The sequence below is a fragment of the Sesamum indicum genome, linkage group LG3, assembly GCF_026168435.1.
Source record: "Sesamum indicum cultivar Baizhima isolate 11 linkage group LG3, ASM2616843v1, whole genome shotgun sequence".
Lineage (NCBI taxonomy): Eukaryota > Viridiplantae > Streptophyta > Magnoliopsida > Lamiales > Pedaliaceae > Sesamum > Sesamum indicum.
In genome coordinates, this window is record NC_142659.1 from 15,138,730 (window position 1) to 15,157,863 (window position 19,134).

General features: G+C 28.8%; 1 long non-coding RNA gene and 1 other non-coding gene across 3 annotated transcripts; both read right to left on the reverse strand.

The window, feature by feature from the left end:
- Window positions 1-3,927: 3,927 nt before the first annotated feature.
- TRNAA-AGC (transfer RNA alanine (anticodon AGC)) lies at window positions 3,928-4,000 on the reverse strand. The gene has a single exon. It is a non-coding gene; the product is annotated as a tRNA-Ala (tRNA).
- Window positions 4,001-15,769: 11,769 nt separating this feature from the next.
- Window positions 15,770-18,729, reverse strand: LOC110011689 (uncharacterized). Of its 2 annotated transcripts, none has more exons than XR_016064518.1 (2): window positions 18,508-18,729; window positions 15,770-16,080 (listed from the first exon to the last, which is right to left on the reverse strand). It is a non-coding gene; the product is annotated as an uncharacterized LOC110011689 (long non-coding RNA). The 2 variants fall into 2 exon arrangements; XR_002286711.2 differs by having other exon boundaries at window positions 15,770-16,098.
- Window positions 18,730-19,134: the final 405 nt, after the last annotated feature.

The window sequence follows — 19,134 nt, forward strand, 5'->3', positions numbered from 1 at the left end:
TTCCTATTAATTACTATTCAACATACTATATAGGTTTATTAATTATTAACCAAATTAAACATGTTAATAATCTAAATGTTATTATTAATTGGATAAGTTATTAAACTGAGTAATTAAATATTACCAAATCTAATTATCAACACCATTTAAGTCTGATATGAGGGCCAGATATGTATAAGAATGCAAATCAAGGTAAAAGGAAACAAAAAGAATTACATATATATATTTTTAATTTGGAAGTCGCAATTTGAATTTTCTTTTTGTATATCATTTATAGGGGTAATTACACTTCTATTTTTTGAGATTTGGTGTACTTACATTTAGACTACTCATAATTTAAAAAATTATATCTAACATTTCTAAAGCTTGTTTCGACTAACTAATAAGTCTATATGTTAGTCAAAATTCACTGCATTTGCCATATTAGCAAAAAAAAAGTGGATAAAAATCTAAATTTATTGCAGGTCAAATAGATATTTTTATGATCAAATTATTCTCATACGTTTTTATACGTTAATGTATGTGTGGAGGTTTATTTTCACCGTTAATGTATTCGCTAACTTCTAACATACCAATCAAAACGTAAAAATGAACTTGGAAACGTGCATTCCCTTCTCATTCTGTTCCTACTTACCAATCCCACCTTTCGTGAATGCACAAAGATTTCACTTTTTCTAGGGTAGACAGGATGCAATGTGTATTATTTCAGTCATTTTGTCCTCAATAATTGAATTTTTAAATTTAAGATAAAATTGTCAAAATGAATTTGTACAGGACTAAAATTGTCATCCTATACTTACAAAAATAAAACAACTTGCCCGGTCAAAACAACTTTTTCTAACTCTTTTCAGACACTTGGATCAAGAAAGAAAAAAGATACACATCATCAGTCGACTGTTGATTAAACATATCAATAATTTCAATTTAGAAAATACAGACGAAGAAAACAAATAATACTCTATTTAATTCCGCTTATAAACTTGATGACAAAATCTCCAACACAATTTCTGATCAAATCACAATTTCTTCATATATATATATATATATATATTTCAGAAATAATATATTTTATTACAACAGATCGAGATTTATCCCCGATACTTCTCTCCAAACATGTTTTTCTTACACAACAATACTCTCCTCCTCACTATTATTTACGGCCTTTTCCGGCCATTGCGGTGTCTCCGACAAGTCTTCATGGTAGCATTTTCTCTGACAACTCTTCAAACAGAAAGGGTCAAGAGTTCCAGAGCTCGTGCAGGTTATGTAACATTCCCTCACACAAACAGCCACCGGATCATCTGCGCCTGCTACACAAGCAATCACTGCCATCACCATCAAAACAGACACAACACTCATCACCCCTTTGTTCTTCATTTTATTTTTTTTCTTCTTACAATATATATATATGTTTGTTGCATCGCATGCCTCGTTTATATAGATTTTTCAAGAAAATAACATAGAAAGAAATTTCTGATATTATAAGTAGATTATTTAATTTGCAACTATTAATTGCTTGAATTTTTCTATGTAATTAATGTATTTCATATTGTTTTCTTTGGTATTTTGTTATGTATGAGAGATCTTAGTCTAATGAGTAATAATTAACCATAAATTAAAAATCTAATGAGGTGGATTGCATATAAAGAGTTTTTTTATTATCTATTATTTATAGGAAGGGCGAAAGGGTCTTTTGACCAAATTGTGTAGTTTTGACTCGACTATGAATTTTCATATGTTTATTATTGACCAAATTAAGCATGTTTAATAATCTAAATGTTATTATAATTATATATATATATATATTAATTGGATAAGTTAGTGAACGGACTAATTAAATGTTACCAAATATGATTACCAGAACCATTTAAGTCTGATATTAGGGCAAGATATGTATAAGCATGCAAATCAAGGTAACAGGAAACAAAATCATGAATTACATGGATATATTTTTAATTTGAAAGTTGCAATTTGTATATTGTTTTCAGGGATAATTATATTTTCCTCTTCTAAAGTTTAGTGTAATTACACATAAATTCTCTGTGATTTGAGAAATTACATCTAGCATCCCGAATGTTTGCTTACGTTTATCAAATAAGTCCTCCCATGAGACAAAATGAATCGAATTTATTGATATTAACAAAAAAAAGAAAATCCAGATAAAAATCTATATTTACTATAGATTGACTTATTCCGATATATTGCAGGTCAAATAAATCTTCTTATAATCAAATTATCCCCGTACGTCTTCACAAGTTAATGAATGTGTTGAGGTGTATTTTCACCGTTAAAATGATAGTTTAGTCGCAACAAATATTTGACTTGCAATAACTCAGTGTTAAGTCAATCGAGGGTAAATATTAATTTTTTTTTCAATTTTTTGTAAATATCAAATAATTCAGTGAATTTTAACTAACGGAGGGATTGATTTGTTAGACGAGATCAAACATAAGGCTTACTAGATATTAATTTTCAAATCACAGAAAGTTCTACGTATAATTATACCAAACTTTATAGGAGGGAAGTGTAATTTTTTCTTATTTTTACCATGTTAATTTGTATATGGAAATATACAAATTTCAATTTCTTAGCTTGTTTGTATTTTTTTGTATTAATTTCTTAGCATGTTTGTTAATTTAATTTCTTATGGTAAAACTTTAATACAAATTTTTTTTATCTTATTATCTAAATAATTCATATCACAAAATAAACGAGATTTAAATATATATATTCTCAAAAGTTATGTTTGAAAGATATGTGATAGGTATACATAAAAAAAGCCTACAATACCCTTAATGAAGGATATTTTAGTTTTTTCGCCGGGGATTCACATCTTTTCTATCGGTCGGGTCGAAGCTGACTCGATCAAGACCTATTTATCGACTTGAACACCCAAGCAACGCCAGCCGTCCGATCGCGTACGTAAGCTAGCCGGATAAGGCCATGTGGCCCATTCTACAGTACCCGACTAAGCCCTATAAATACCTCAAGACGCCATATTACGAGGTAATTAATGCTAATCTTTTCGATCTACGCCTTTAATCGCACACATTTAACTCGATCAATCTAACTTGAGCGTCAGAGAGACGTTGCCGAGGACGTGCCCTACTTGCCAGGAACCCAACACTTGATCTTGGTAGGGTTAGTTAACTGTTGTGAGGTCGCTCATCCAGATCGCTGATTTCGAGCAAGATCAATATGAAAATTTTTAAATAAACAATTATGTATATACATATATATATATTTACATATTTCATTGGTCTGAAAATTTCCTTTGAATAATATATAATTTATACTAGCATGTACCAATGTTGTGCACATGAACGGTTATAATTTGTCTTTATAAAAAAACTTATAGATAATAAAGTTAGAACTCTAACAACCAAAAAAAATTTTAAAAAAAGAGAGTATACTTGAGGCCCGTCTCTAGACCCAATTAGGGCCACGTAATAAGGGAACTAAGGTTTAACTTGAACTTAGGTCTATTATTGGATAGGAAATCCCTTACTCAGGCTCAAATCCTAACAAAACCCAATTCATTAAGTTATGCTTGGGCCCAAACTGATCCGACCTGAGACCCGATGGGGTTCGATGTTGCTACAACACTTGTGTATACTATTATACATACAAGTTTTTTCTTTTCTATACACATGCATCCATCCCACTTATTTACATACCAACACTTGAATCCAAGGCTTCAACCATGAGATCTTGATATCCCCTAAGCGTCAAAAAGTGAAGAATAATCCCTAAAGTTGATGGAGTGTGACACAACTGCTCTTTGTGATTATCTATTTATCAATGTGATTATCTATTAGTATACAGTTATGCTATCAGGTAATCTAAACGTAAAACTACAAATATGAGATTGAAGGCAAAAACGATTTGAAGCCCAAACCATTGGGAGTGTCCTAAGAGAGAAAAAAATGGAGATGCGGGGTATTGATCCCCGTGCCTCTCACATGCTAAGCGAGCACTCTACCATCTGAGCTACATCCCCTAATGCCAAGCTTGTTTTTAAGTTCGTATATATATATTCATTGTAGTTTTCTTAAGAAATATATAACAATTGCCATAAAAATACAAGAACGAAAAAGATGTCCAATATTTATATGATAAACTAATTGGAGATAAGGTATAAGTACTTGTATTAAAAATTAAGCTAAAGCTAAACTAATTTGTTAAAAGGAAGAAAAAAAATGGTAGAAAAAGGAGTGGAAATATAGGCATATCATATGCATATTTAATTATTGGTTGATAAAGTAAAAGTTAGTCAAATTAATTAAACATGTGATGAGAAACAGGTAGAATGATTGTGCTTAGTTTTTTTTTTTCTTTTTTACCTAGAAGCGATGTGGTTAGCTTTAATATAAAGGTTGGATGAAAATGCATGGGAATATAAGGAATTATAAGCATGGATTTAAGTTAAGTTTTTAGGGGTATACGTTGATTCCCGGAAAATACGTTCAGTCTAAGAGAAAGTTCATTTTAGATAAGGCCCAATAATGTACTCAAGAACGTGAACAATCCAAGGAATAATGACCCCCGACCGGAGACCTTGCCCGAGTCCCAAGTGGACTACAATCTGTCAATCGATAGGGACTTAGGCCATAAAAGTAAGTCTTTTCTCCCTGATAAGGGTACACATTTTTTGTTGCAATATACACTGAAAACATTAATATCTTAAGCGGTATATTTGCTATGTTATTAATCATTATTGATTTATTCTACGACATTTTTATTTTACATAACTATTTGTTGACTTGAGCCTTGGAACAATGATATATTTTTTACAGGTCTTCTTGCAAGACTTATAGAAAATGAAGCCGAAAGGCATCAAGTTTAAACCCAAACCCAACGAACAACTATTTGTTCATATGATATGTGGTATAAAGATATATATACATGCATATATAATTAATTTATATATCTATACTATTATAAAAGAAAACTTTTTATCGTACCAATTTTTTAGTACTTAAATTCAACCTTCATTTTATTTCTTCTCTTTAGAAAAAAATTGATCGGATAAATAATTTTATAATTATTTTTTTTTTCTTAATTATCCACTGCTTCATATTTCTCTCCCACCTCACTTGTGTACATTTATTATAACTTTTCTTGATTCGATTGAATATTCCATTACATTTGACCCAATCACAAGTTTACTTGTAATTAAGCCCACAAGAACCAAATCCGCCGCTGATTAGAAGTTCGATAATAATCCCACAGAGCTCAGTTGTGTGGGATTGTATAGAATTTACTTTGTGAAAAAGTTGGTACAAAACACCCACATAGTCCAACTCAATAAGTACTCAATCGCTTAAGCTGTGTATTCAAAAAGAAAAGCAACAGCAGTTCCCACTAGTTCGCCGCATCCGCCGACGCGACCCTGGCGTCACCACACCTTTACCGCTAGACTCACGCAGAGACGCAACGCCCAGAAGCAGAGCCATCCTGTGTATGCGGGTCTCGGCAGTGGAACTGAATTGAAACTAGGGGTGGCAGATGAGTCGAGCTGGCTCACGAGCAGGCTCGACTTTGAGCTCGAGTCGAGCCAGCTTGAGCTCAGTTTTAGTTTGAGTGAATTTTTTTTATTTTTTTATATATATTTTTATTTTTGAATTTTTTTATATATTTAATTTTATATTTAATATTTGATCAGTTTTATAATCTAAATTGACCATATATTATAATTATTAATCAATATCATACATTTTATTTTAGAAATAAATTATGGTACTTTTATTTATACATTTAATCTTTATATAAAAATAAATTTAATCAACCACTTAGTAAATTATAATATTTTTTATAATTAAAATTATAATATGATATATAGAACTTTATGTTATATTTTAATATATAGTTGTATTATGTTAACATTTTTTAAATTGACTAGTAATTCACTTATGATTTTTTATTATTTATAAATTTATGTCAAAATTTAGTAATTTCTTTGAATTAATCTAAAAATAATAATAATAATAATAACAATAACAACAAGAACAATAATAATAATGATGATGATGATGATGATGGTTGAACTTCTAATTATTATTTTGTTATATATATAATAAGATTAAAAAGTTTAATCAACAATTATGATATCTTAAAATTCGGGCACATGATTCATACGAAATTCAAATATATACAAGATTGTGTCCATTAGATCATATCAGATGGTATGATTTAAAAATCACATAGCCTGATTCAATGATACACCGTCTTGAATGATTACTCTTATGTTTCGAGTATGATTTTTCGACATCTGTATATCCAATAAGTCTAAAACTTACCAAATGTATTTTTTTGTAAGTTTTTTCATATCTAACAGTCTGATCTGAATTTTGACGCCCCGATTAACCCATGTTGTTCATCAATGTAAGATGATAGTTACATCAATGTTATACTAACATTTATAAATATATAAATTTTGCAGATTGTGAACAAATATTAATTTCAACTATATCTATGTAAAAATTTTATGATTCGATCTCATGATTTAAAATAATAATAATAATAATAATAATAATAATAATAATAATAATAATAATGATGATGATGATGATGATGATGATGGTTGAACAATTTTAATTATTATTTTATTATATATATAATGAGATTAGAAAGTTTAATCAATAATTACGATATGTTAAAATCCGAGCACCTGATTCATACGAAATTTAAATATATAGAAGACTGTGTTCATTAGATCATATCGAACGGTATGATTTAAAATCACATGGCCTGATTCAACGATACACTGTTTTGAATGATTACTCTTATGTTTCGAGTATGATATCTCGACATCCGTATATACAATAAGTCTAAAACTTTACCAAATATATTTTTTGTAAGTTTTATCATATCTAACGGTCTGATCTGAATTTTGATGGCTCGATTAACCCATGTTGTTCAACAATGTAAGGTGATTGTTACATCAATGTTATACTAATCTTCATAAATATATAAATTTTGCAGATTGTGAACATATATTAATTTCAACTATATCTATGTAAAAATTTTATGATTCGATTTCATGATTTAAAATTATCATGGGCCGGGGGGGGGGGGGGGGGGCAGGTGGGCTATAGGGTTATAATTATCATTTTATTTTTTATAAATTATAATTATATATATTATAAATATATTTTAATAGTTATAAATTATATATATTATAATTAAAATAATTATATATTAATATGTCTAGTTTGACTGGTTGACTAAAAGGTATTTTAGTTATTATTTTTAAAAAAAATAGGCTCAAATTGAGCAGGGGCCATATGATTATTTATTAATAATATAAAAGTGATTTTGATATTAAAAATTTAATAGGAAGATTTTTAATATTTTGATATGTCACGGGGGGCTCAAAATGAATTTAACCCTTAATTCCTCTTATAAACTTGATGACAAAATCTCCAACACAAGTTCATGCAACAAAACTATTCATCAAATCACAAATTTCTCATACATATATTTAAAAATAACATGTTTTATTACAACAAATCGAGATTTATTCCCCGGTCCTTCTCTCCAAACATGTTTTTCTTACACAAAAATACTCTCCTCCTTCCTATTATCTTGGGCCTGCTCCGGCTGTCGTGGTGGTTGTTGGAAGCATTGTCTCTGACAACTCTTCAAACAGAAAGGGTCAGTGATTCCAGAGCTCGAGCAAATTATGGAACATCCCCTCAAACACTCAGCCACCGGATCACTTGCGTCTGCTACACAAGCAATCAATGCCATCACGACGAACACAACCACTGCAGCACTCATCACCCCTTTGTTCTTCATTTTCTTACAATGTTTAATTTTCTTCCTACAATATATGCTTGTTGCATGCAGTGTGAGGGCATCCCTCGTTTATATAGATTTTTCAAGAAAAGAGATTTCGACTATTATAAGTAGATTATTTAATTTGCAATAATTACTAATTGCTTGAAAATTTTTTATGTAATTGAAATATTTCAAATTATATTCATATTGTTTTTTCCTTTGGTATTTCAAATTAGTAATTGAAATAATTACTAATTCCTTGAAAATCTTAGTCTAATGAGTAATAATTGACCATAAATTATCTAATGAGTTCGATTGCATATAAAGAATTGTTTTATTATCTATTATTTATAGGAAGGGCGAAAGGGTCTTTTGACCAAATTGTGTACTTTAGACTCGACTATGAAATTTCATATGTTTCTTATTGACCAAATTAAACATGTTAATAATCTAAATGTTATATTATATATATATATATATATATATATATATATATTAATTGGATAAGTCTGATATGAGGGCCAGATATGTATAAGCATGCAAATCAAGGGAAAAGGAAACAAAATCATGAATTATGTATATATTTTTAATTTGGAAGTTGCAATTTGTATATTATTTTCAGGGATAATTATGTTTTCCTCCTTTAAAGTTTAGTATAATTACAATAAATTCTATGTGATTTGAAAAAAATTACATCTAGCACCCGTATGATTTGTTTACGTCTACCAAATAACTTTCTCCATTAGTCAAAATCCACAAAATTTATTGATATTAACAAAAAGAAATCCAGAAAAAAATCTATATTTACTCCAAATTGACTTATTACTTATTTATTGCAGGTCAATAAATTTTTTCATAACCAAACTATCTCCATACGTCTTCACAAGTTAATGTATGTGTGGAGGTGTATTTTCACTGTTAAAATGATAGTTTAGTTGAAAAAAACTGTTTAACTTGCAATAAGTCAGTAATAAGTCAATTGGGGATAAATATAAATTTTCTTTCAATTTTTTGTTAATATCAGCAAATTCAGTGAATTTTAACTAACGGAAGGATCAATTTGTTAGACGAAATCAAACCTCAGGCTTATTAGATATTATGTTTCAAATCACAGAAAGTTTACGTATAATTACGCTAAATTTCACGAGAAGGAAGTGTAATTTTTTCTTATTTTTATCGTGTTAATTTGTATATGGAAATATACAAACTTCAATTTCTTAGGTTGTTTGTATTTTTTTGTATTAATTTCTTAGCATGTTTATTAATTTAATTTCTTGTAGTCTTAAGGGATGTACAACAATTGCCATAAAAATACAAGAAGAGCGCAAACGATGTCTAATATATTGGGATGTGGAAATACCTTCCATGAGATTTGATATGATTATAAATTTCATCTTGTTGTTTAAAAAATTATAAATACAACCCTTAACAGTTATTTAGTCCTAGGCAGTGGTGTGGAAAATTACTATTTATGCTTGTTGATTTTTTCTCCCAAAAGTATTTGAAAAAATATTAAAAAAATTAAGGATGGATAAAATAAATAATGCATAAAATATTTTAATCCATAAAAAGTATTTTAAATTAGTTTAGAAAATATATAAAATTATGTTTGCTAATACAAACTAGTAATTTTTTGAATAATTCACCATAAAATTTGAATGAAAATATAACAAATGCTGGAAATAGACTCATTATTAAACGAACGTCAAATCAATAGAGGATGTATGTAATTTGCCGAACAACGATGAGATACTTATAATTATGCCTTTAGACAGACAACTGTAATTTATCCAAAATTAAAGTTAAGTAGCACTCTGCGAAATTTCTATTCAAATAATAAGAATTATTGAATTTTTATCTGATTTAGAACTTCATATGAAATAATAAATGAAGATTAAAAGTTATGATTTTGTTTATAGTGCGATTCGTAAAATTATTTAGTATATTTAAATTAAAAAATTAATTTAATAACTCAATACTACGTTTAAATGAGAAAAATAAATTACTATAGAAATAGTTATATCCACATTCGTAGTACTCAAATCGAGAACGTTTTAGGTTGAAAATTATGATCCTTTTGTAAAAGCAAGTGTATGGATTTTTTCCTTGAGATCCAAAAATGGGTCATCTTTTTTTCAAAATTGGAAAATTTTCTGAATTTCTATTTTCTTTTATTTATTTACAAATAAAGAGATTAATATAAATCTTGTTTAAAATCGACACTAGTCTCAATCTTATTATTTGAACAAATTTTTATTGGGTAATTAATCAATAAATTATACCTTATTGGCAAAAAAAAAATTAAAACTCAACATTAGTTGTATGATTGGATTTTTATCCATATTAGTACCCACGTGTATAAAACTATTTTTTTAAAAAAATAGATAATGTAATCACTCGTATATATTAGAATAAAAGATGTATATATAAATTAGAAAAAAATTAATTAGAATAAAAGAAGCAACACCATATCTGTGATGAATATATAAAACATAGAAAATATTCCATCTCTAATCCGTCTCTAAAACCTTACAAATTTTCGTCTCTAATCCATCTCTGATTCGACCTCTAAACTTTCAAAATTTTCCGTCTTTAATTTATGGGCAGATTTTTTTATTTCTGTACCCAAATTACTATCCTGGTTATTATACCATCAAATACATCCATCAATACCAAAATCTGAATTTTCCAAATAAGAACAATAAATATTAACAAAAAAGATACTCATAATACAACAACACTAATACAAACTAAGTCATAAACAACCAACAGAAAAAATAAACTAATTATCTTTCCTGAAATGTTGTTGCTCCTGCTATCCAGACCCACCAGCAAATTGATGATTTGTGTATCCTACATCTTGAAGTAATTTTCGAACTAATTATTGTAGGTCTGCCTCCCTCTTCCGAGCCTCTTTCGAGCTTTTTCAAGAGCAATTTGTTTGTTGATTCCGTCTCTAATCCCGTCTCTGAAACCCAAAAAATATTCCATCTCTAAAACCTTAAAAATTTCCGTCTCTAATCCGTCTCTGATTCGGCCTCTAAACTTTCAAAATTTTCCGTCTCTAATCCGTCTTTAATCATTTTTGGTTTTTTTTGGACAAATTTTTTAATTTCTGTGTCCAAATTAATATCCTGGTCATTATAACATCACATACATTCCATCAATACCAAAATCTGAATTTTTCAAACAAGAACAATAAATACTAATAAAAAAGATACTCATAATACAACAACACTAATATAAACTAGGTTATAAACAACCAACAGAAAAAATAAACTAATTATCTTTCCTAGAATGTTGTTGCTCCTGCTGTCCAGACCACCAGCAAATTGATGGTTTGTGTATCCCACATCTTGAAGTAATTTTCAAACTAATTTTTGTAGGTCTGCCTCCCTCTTCCGAGCCTCTTCCTCCCTCTTTCGAGCTTCTTCAAGAGCAATTTCAAGCAATTTTCTATTTTATTCTTCTCGTCTTGAAAATTTTCTTCCATTTTTGTAATATTAGAGCGCATGTCCTCCATAGCTTGTTAACTCATTAATCTCTGGTTAGATTCTTTAAGAGTAGAACTGATTGAACTTGAACTTGTAGATGAGGAGCATATAAGCATCCTTTTGAAGGACCTCCAATGATATCATACCAAGTTGAGATATCGAATAAAAACTGCGAAGAAATATCAGTACGACCTGTTTTTGAAAGGTATTCTTACTTTGGAAGTACATTAGATACAAAGGAACATATGTAATAAAATTCTAACAAAATTTCTCAACATATATACTAACCAATATTTAAATCCAATGACAAATAATACTTACACTAATTCTTTTGGATTTGTTGTCGATGAACTCCCCAATTCCTTTGTTCTTTCTATGGCATCTTTGAAATAACTGAAGATCAGTCACTTTTCTACCAAGTTCTTTTTCCTATAGTTTTCAAAACAATATTAATTCACATGTCAATAAATTGCGTAAATCCATTTTTTACTATATGTAAATGTGCATCACTCTGATTCAAAAATCTTGTGTTGTCGAATTAGAGCATGGATATTTGATTTGTTCATTATTCAATAATCGTGGGTTACCAAAGGCAAAGTTCAAGAACTCCTGATCAACCCTTGTTACAAATTCATTTAAAAGAAACCCATTATCATCCAAGCACCTCCACATCCAACTACGGTCAATATTCATTATTCTGCCCATCTGAATCATCACCCTACCCATCATACTCAGAGTTCTCTAAACTATCACTCTCATCATCCCCTTTCCCTGCACTTACCCCATCATTATCATCACTTACCCCAATCTCATCATCATCACCTGCCCAGTACCCTCCCCCTCATTATCATCTGCATACATATCCACTAGTCTGCAAACCTCATCCCATTAAACTTCATTCAATTCAGAATCATTCCCATCCTCCACTACTACCCCCTTCTCTTTTTGGACATTTATTTACATTTGTGGTTCAACATTAGGGTTTGAGGAACCAAGCTGACTATTTGGGGTTTCTACGCACTCCAGATACAACGTAAAAGTTCTGTTTTTTGGATTGTATGCTTCAGTAAATTTGACAATATTAGTTTGATACTTGAGTTGTGTAAATTTGTTCAAATGTAGTCTGTAAAATTGTTTAGGCCCAATGTAATCCAACATCTCAGCAAGTTTGTTCAAGTACTCCACAGTAACATTAAATACATCCACAAAGTCAAACTTACTTTTAATCCCACCCACATATTCAGGTTTAGGGCTATGAATAATTGAACCCCCATGATACATAATGATAGTGATAAAAAGTTCATTCCCTGAAAAATATAAAAAGAAAAGAAAAACAAAAGAGCATGCATCAGAAAAAGGGACCACAATACACAACTAACACAATAATTTATCATCCTCAGAAACATAAAGCAACTTTACACACACAACAACATGCCTTTATTCTGGGAAACAAATGCATGGACCACATGCCTTTATTCTCATAAACCAAAAACAATAACATCAGGGGACAAAAAATATGTCTAAAAAACAACACACACAACAACATATGGACAAAAACAAACCCATTTGTCCTAAAAAATCGAAAACAATAACATCAGGGGACCACAAAATGTATCAAAAACAACACACAACAACATATTTCTCGTAAGACTTCGAAATTATTTTAATTATATTCCCCGCAGCCTTGTTCCCAAATGACACAGCTTCAGTTGGATTAGGATATCATTGAAATCGTAAAAAGAGTTTGCAAGTTTACTAACCGTATTTCTCGTACTTAGGGTCTGGAAAATCGACGAGAGCTTGGTGGCTCAAGCTCATCTTCCTTCCGCCACTCATTGCTCCAAAAACTGGGATGATTTTTTGGTGGATTTGGGAAAAAGGCATTTGGGGGATTAGGGATTATATTTTCTGGATTTGGGGAAAGGGGAGAAGAACGTATTTTGCCTTCGTCTGAAATGACTTACCAGTTGACCAACATGGACCATACCAACTGACTAACGGCACGTGACAGTCACGTGCCATTTTCGTCAGTTTTTAACGGAGTGGGACTAAAGGTGTTAAAAATTTAGGGTTTTGGGACTGCAAGTGTTGAACACGTAAAGCGTGGGACCAAAAGTGAGAATGGCCCTATCTAGTGGGACCAAAAGTGAAATTTTTCCATTTAAATATAAATATGTTACATATAATATATAATATACATAGAATATATAATTAACAAAATTAAAAAATATATATATAAATTCGACTTTTCAATGTGATTCGATTTAGTGAGTCTGTAATAAAAAAATCATATTGAATAGTTTAAAGTTATATAAAATATCAATTATTGAAATAATGCAATTGAAATATATAAAAATATTTTATAGCTGAGATTAATATATGTTCACAATCTATAGTAAATTTATATATTTATAAATGAAAGTATTACATTGATTTAACTATCATCTTACATTATTGAACAACATAAGTTAATCAGACCATCAAAATTCAAATCAGACCGTTAGATATGATCATACTTATAAAAAAATACACTTGGTAAAGTTTTAGACTTATTGGATATACGGATGTCAAGATATCGTACTCAGAATATAAGAATAATCATTCAAGTCGGTGTATCGTGGAATCAGGCCATATAATTTTAAATCAAACCATCCGATATAATCTAATGGACACGGTCTTATATATATTTAAATTTGGTGCGAATCGACTAACCAGATTTTAAGATATTGTATTTATTGATTAAATTTTTTGATCTCATTATATTATAATAAAATAATAATTAAAATTATTCAACCATCACTATTATCACACAAAAGATAGAGGTGTCAAAATCAATATTTATGAGAACTAATAATATGTTCCCAATTTTTTTATTATTTATACAAATTTACATTCTTATATTTTTATGTTTAAAATTACACCTCTTTATAGTGAAAATACTAAATCATCTAATTAATATATTATGTTATAAATTTACATTAAAAAATTATCAATATTATTTTTTTATTTTTATTATCTGAAGGCGTCAAAACAATATTTATGATAATGAATAATATGATCCTGATATATTTTTTTATTTATACTAATTTAAATTTAAACTATTTATTAACTTTTTTCATTAAATCAATATATAAAATTACATCTCTTAATAATTAAATATTGAATTATTTAATTAATATATTAAAAATTAGTTACTAGGCTATAAATTTAAATTAAAAATGTATAAACTAATTCAAATTTTTATTTTTATTTATAACTAAATATTAATTACCAAAAGATAGGAGAAGTCAAAGCACTACTTGAAAGGATTATATGATACCGTATATTTTTTATTATTTATAACTTGTATATGGTCAGTTTTGATTATAGAATTGATCAAATATTAAATATAAAATGAAATATATAAAACATTCAAAAATAAAAATATATATAAAAAATAAAAAAGTAGAAAAAGCTGCGAGCTTATGTACCGACAAAATTGAGCTCGACTCGGGCTCGAATTTTTCGAGCTCGAGTTGAGCTCAAAATCTTCGATGGTGAGAAAAAATATTAAGAGAAATGTGTGTTTTTTATTAAAATAAAAAAAATTAATAAAAAGTTACTTTAAGTTTTATTTTAATTAATCAAAATTAAATAATACATTATAATTATACAATATATATATATATATTATCATGTCATATAATTACAACTTAATTATTATTTTCATAAATAAAAAATATTCTTATTTTTGTGTTTTAATATTTTCATAAATAAAAAAATTTCCATTTACAACATCATAGACGGAAATTTCCATGGCTAAAGTAAAGAAAAAATTAGCTACGAAAAACAGATGGAAATAACCAAGAAAATTAATTGCCGCCATCCCAATATTTTAAGCAATTATTTAATAGTATCAGAGACGGATTATAACATATTTTAGCAAAATTATATATCCGTCTCTAAAATAAAAATTGTTAATAATTTATCATTAAAAATGATAAAGACAGATTTTATTCCGTCTCTAAAGTTCCGTCTCTAATACCCTATTTTAATAACTCAATACTACGTTTAAATGAGAAAAATAAATTACTATAGAAATAGTTATATCCACATTCGTAGTACTCAAATAGACAACTTTTTAGGTTGAAAATTATGATCCTTTTGTAAAAGCAAGTGTATGGATTTTTTCTTTGAGATCCAAAAATGCGTCATCTTTTTTTCAAAATTGGAAAATTTTCTGAATTTCTATTTTCTTTTATTTATTTACAAATAAAGAGATTAATATAAATCTTGTTTAAAATCAACACTAGTCTCAATCTTATTATTTGAAAAAAAAATTTATTGGGTAATTAATCAATAAATTATACCTTATTGGCAAAAAAAATTTAAAACTCAAAATTAGTTGTATGATTGGATTTTTATCCATATTAGTACCCACGTGTATAAAACTATTTTTTTAAAAAAATAGATAATGTAATCACTTGTATATATTAGAATAAAAGATGTATATATTGATTAGAAAAAAAATTAATTAGAATAAAAGAAGCAACACCATATCATGTTTTATTACAACACATCGAGATATATCCGCTGATACTTCTCTCCAAACATGTTTTTCTTACACAACAACACTCTCCTCCTCACTATTATTTACGGCCTTTTCCGGCCGTCGTGGTGGCTGTTGGTAGCATTGTCTCCGACAACTCTTCATGGTTGCATTGTCTCTGACAATTCTTCAAACAGAAAGGGTCAGTGATTCCAGTGCTCGTGCAGGTTACGTAACATTGCCTCAAACAAACAGCCACCGGATCATCTGCTCCTGCTACACAAGCAATGGTCACTGCCATCACCATCAACACAGACACAACACTCATCACCCCTTTGTTCTTCATTCTCTTATATATAATGTTTTTCTTCATACAGTTTATATACAGTGTGAGCGCATCCCTCATTTATATAGATTTTTCAAGAAAATAATATAGAAAGAAATTTCGAATGTTATAAGTAGATTATTTAATTTGCAATTATTAATTGCTTGAATTTTTTTATGCAAATAATAATTTTCATATTATTCATATTGTTTTCTTTGGTATTTTGTTATATATGAAAAATCTTAGTCTAATGAGTAATAATTAGCCATAAATTAATTATCTAATGGGTTCGATTGCATGTAAAGAATTATTTTATTATCTATTATTTATAGGATGGGGTCTTTTCACCAAATTGTGTAGTTTTGACTCGATCATGAATTTTCAGATTTTTTAGGGTTTTTTCTTTTTTAAATTTTTGTAGAAATTTCTTATTAATTACCATTATATACCATACTATTTTTAATTTTTGACTTTATAGGAATTTCCTATTAATTACTATTCAACATACTATATATGTTTATTAATTATTAACCAAATTAAACATGTTAATAATCTAAATGTTATTATTAATTGGATAAGTTAGTAAACTGAGTAATTAAATATTACCAAATCTAATTATCAACACCATTTAAGTCTGATATGAGGGCCAGATATGTATAAGCATGCAAATCAAGGTAAAAGGAAACAAAAAGAATTACATGGATATATTTTTAATTTTGAAGTTGCAATTTGAATTTTCTTTTTGTATATTATTTACAGGGGTAATTACACTTTCATTATTTGAGATTTGGTGTACTTACAAATAGACAATCCATAATTTAAAAAATTATATCTAAAATCTCTAAAGTTTGTTCCAACTAACTAATAAGCTTATATGTTAGTCAAAGTTCACTGCATTTGCCATATTAGCAAAAAAAAGTGGATAGAAATCTAAATTTATTCATGATTGAGTTATTATCGATTTATTACAGGTTAAATAGATATTTTTATGACCAAATTATCCTCATACGTCTTCGAATGTTAATGAATGTGTGGAGGTATATTTTCACCGTTAAAATGGTAGTTTGGTTGGAAAAAATGTTTTACTTGTAATAAGCGAGAGTAAATATCAAATTTTCATTCAAATTTTTTATTAATATCAATAAATTCAGTGAATTTTAACTAACGGAATGGTCTATTTGTTAGACGTACTAGATATAATTTTTCAAATTACAGGAAATTTATGTATAATTATACCAAAACCTAGAAAAAGGGGGTTGTGATACAAAAAATCCACAAATTTACTATCAACTATAATTAAATATTAAATTAAGATAAGAAAAAAAGAAAATAAATACTTTCACTCCCTACATGCTGGGGAATAGCTAATATCATGTACAGGGATGACTAATCCCTAATCTAAGGGAATAAGTATTCCTTAACTTCTAACACACCAATCAAAACGTAGGAATGAACTTGGAAATGTGCATTCCCTTCTCATTCCATTCCTACTTACCAATCCCACCTTTCGTGAATTCACAAAGATTTCACTTTTTCTAGACTAGACAGGATTCGATGTGTATTATTTCAGTCATTTTGTCCTCAATATTTGAATTTTTAAATTTCAGGATAAACTTGTCAAAATGAATTTGTACAGGACTAAAATTGTCATCCCATACTTACAGAACTAAAATTGCGATTTCTCCGTACATTTTCATATGCCAACAAACATATATCTAACATAGATTAACTTTAAGAACAAAAAATTAAGAACTTATTTTTTTTAACACATCTAAAATTCCCAACTCATTTAAAATGGAATAACATAAGTAAAAATAACAAATTTCCGTCTCTATAACAAATTAGCCTATTGAGGAAAACTTTAACATTTTCAAATATTGAGGAAAAAGCTCAATAAAATCCACAAATGTTTGTGTAAAAACTTTTTCCTATTGTAATCTACACAAGATCCCGACTTTCACAAAATTAAAACCACCTCAAATGCATTTCTAGCTGGTATAAGCATAACTGGAAAAATCAATAAAAAGAATAAAAACAAAAAATAGCCGACCCAATCGCGAATGTAAAGTCCAAGCAAGCAAATCAACACTCATCGCAGACAATAGACTAAAGAAACGAAGTCACATACAAAAATACTGATACATGAATCAAAAAAGAACCTGGCTTACATTTCTTAAAACAATACAAATATGCTATCACGGCCCGAGGCAGAGTTGTGAATCAGCCAAATCGTTCGTTTTTCAATATATTTAAGCAAAAAAATGAATATTTTGATTAGAAGAACATAGAGGTGTTCAATGAGACATTTCAACAAACACCTTCAAACCATTTAAATTTCTTCTACAAATCGTTAAAATAATTACAAGAAGAAAGATTACCTGACATCGAAAAAAAGCTATGTCGAAGGCGTCGGAGCCGCTGAGAGAGAGAGAGTGTTAGAGACTGCTTTCTTCTTTCTTTTCTTCTTCGATCGTGAGAGAGACAGTCAGAGGAGATACCGTGAGAGAGAGAGAGAGAGAGACAGAGACAGAGAGAGAGAGTTAGAGGAGGGGTAGTTGAGGTTGAGTTAATAGGAGAGAGAGAGAGAGAGGTTCATGACTTAAAATTAGGCAAGTCTCCATATATATATATATATATATTTATATATATATATTGATATAATTTATATAAATTAAATAAATATTAAATATATTAGTTTCTTTATATAATTTAAATAGGCAAAATTTACTTTTGGTCCCACTAGATAGGGTCATTTTCACTTTTGGTCCCACGCTTTACGTGTTCAACACTTGCAGTCCCAAAACCCTAATTTTTTAACACCTTTAGTCCCACTCCGTTAAAAACTGACGGAAATGGCACATGACTGTCACGTGGCGTTAGTTAGTTTTTAATTGGCACTGAAAACAGACTGCAATGCTTGTGTACAGTATTTGGAGGGAAATAATGGCGCAAAAGACGCATTTTTTTGCTATATATATATCCAAACAAACCCACAAACACCACAC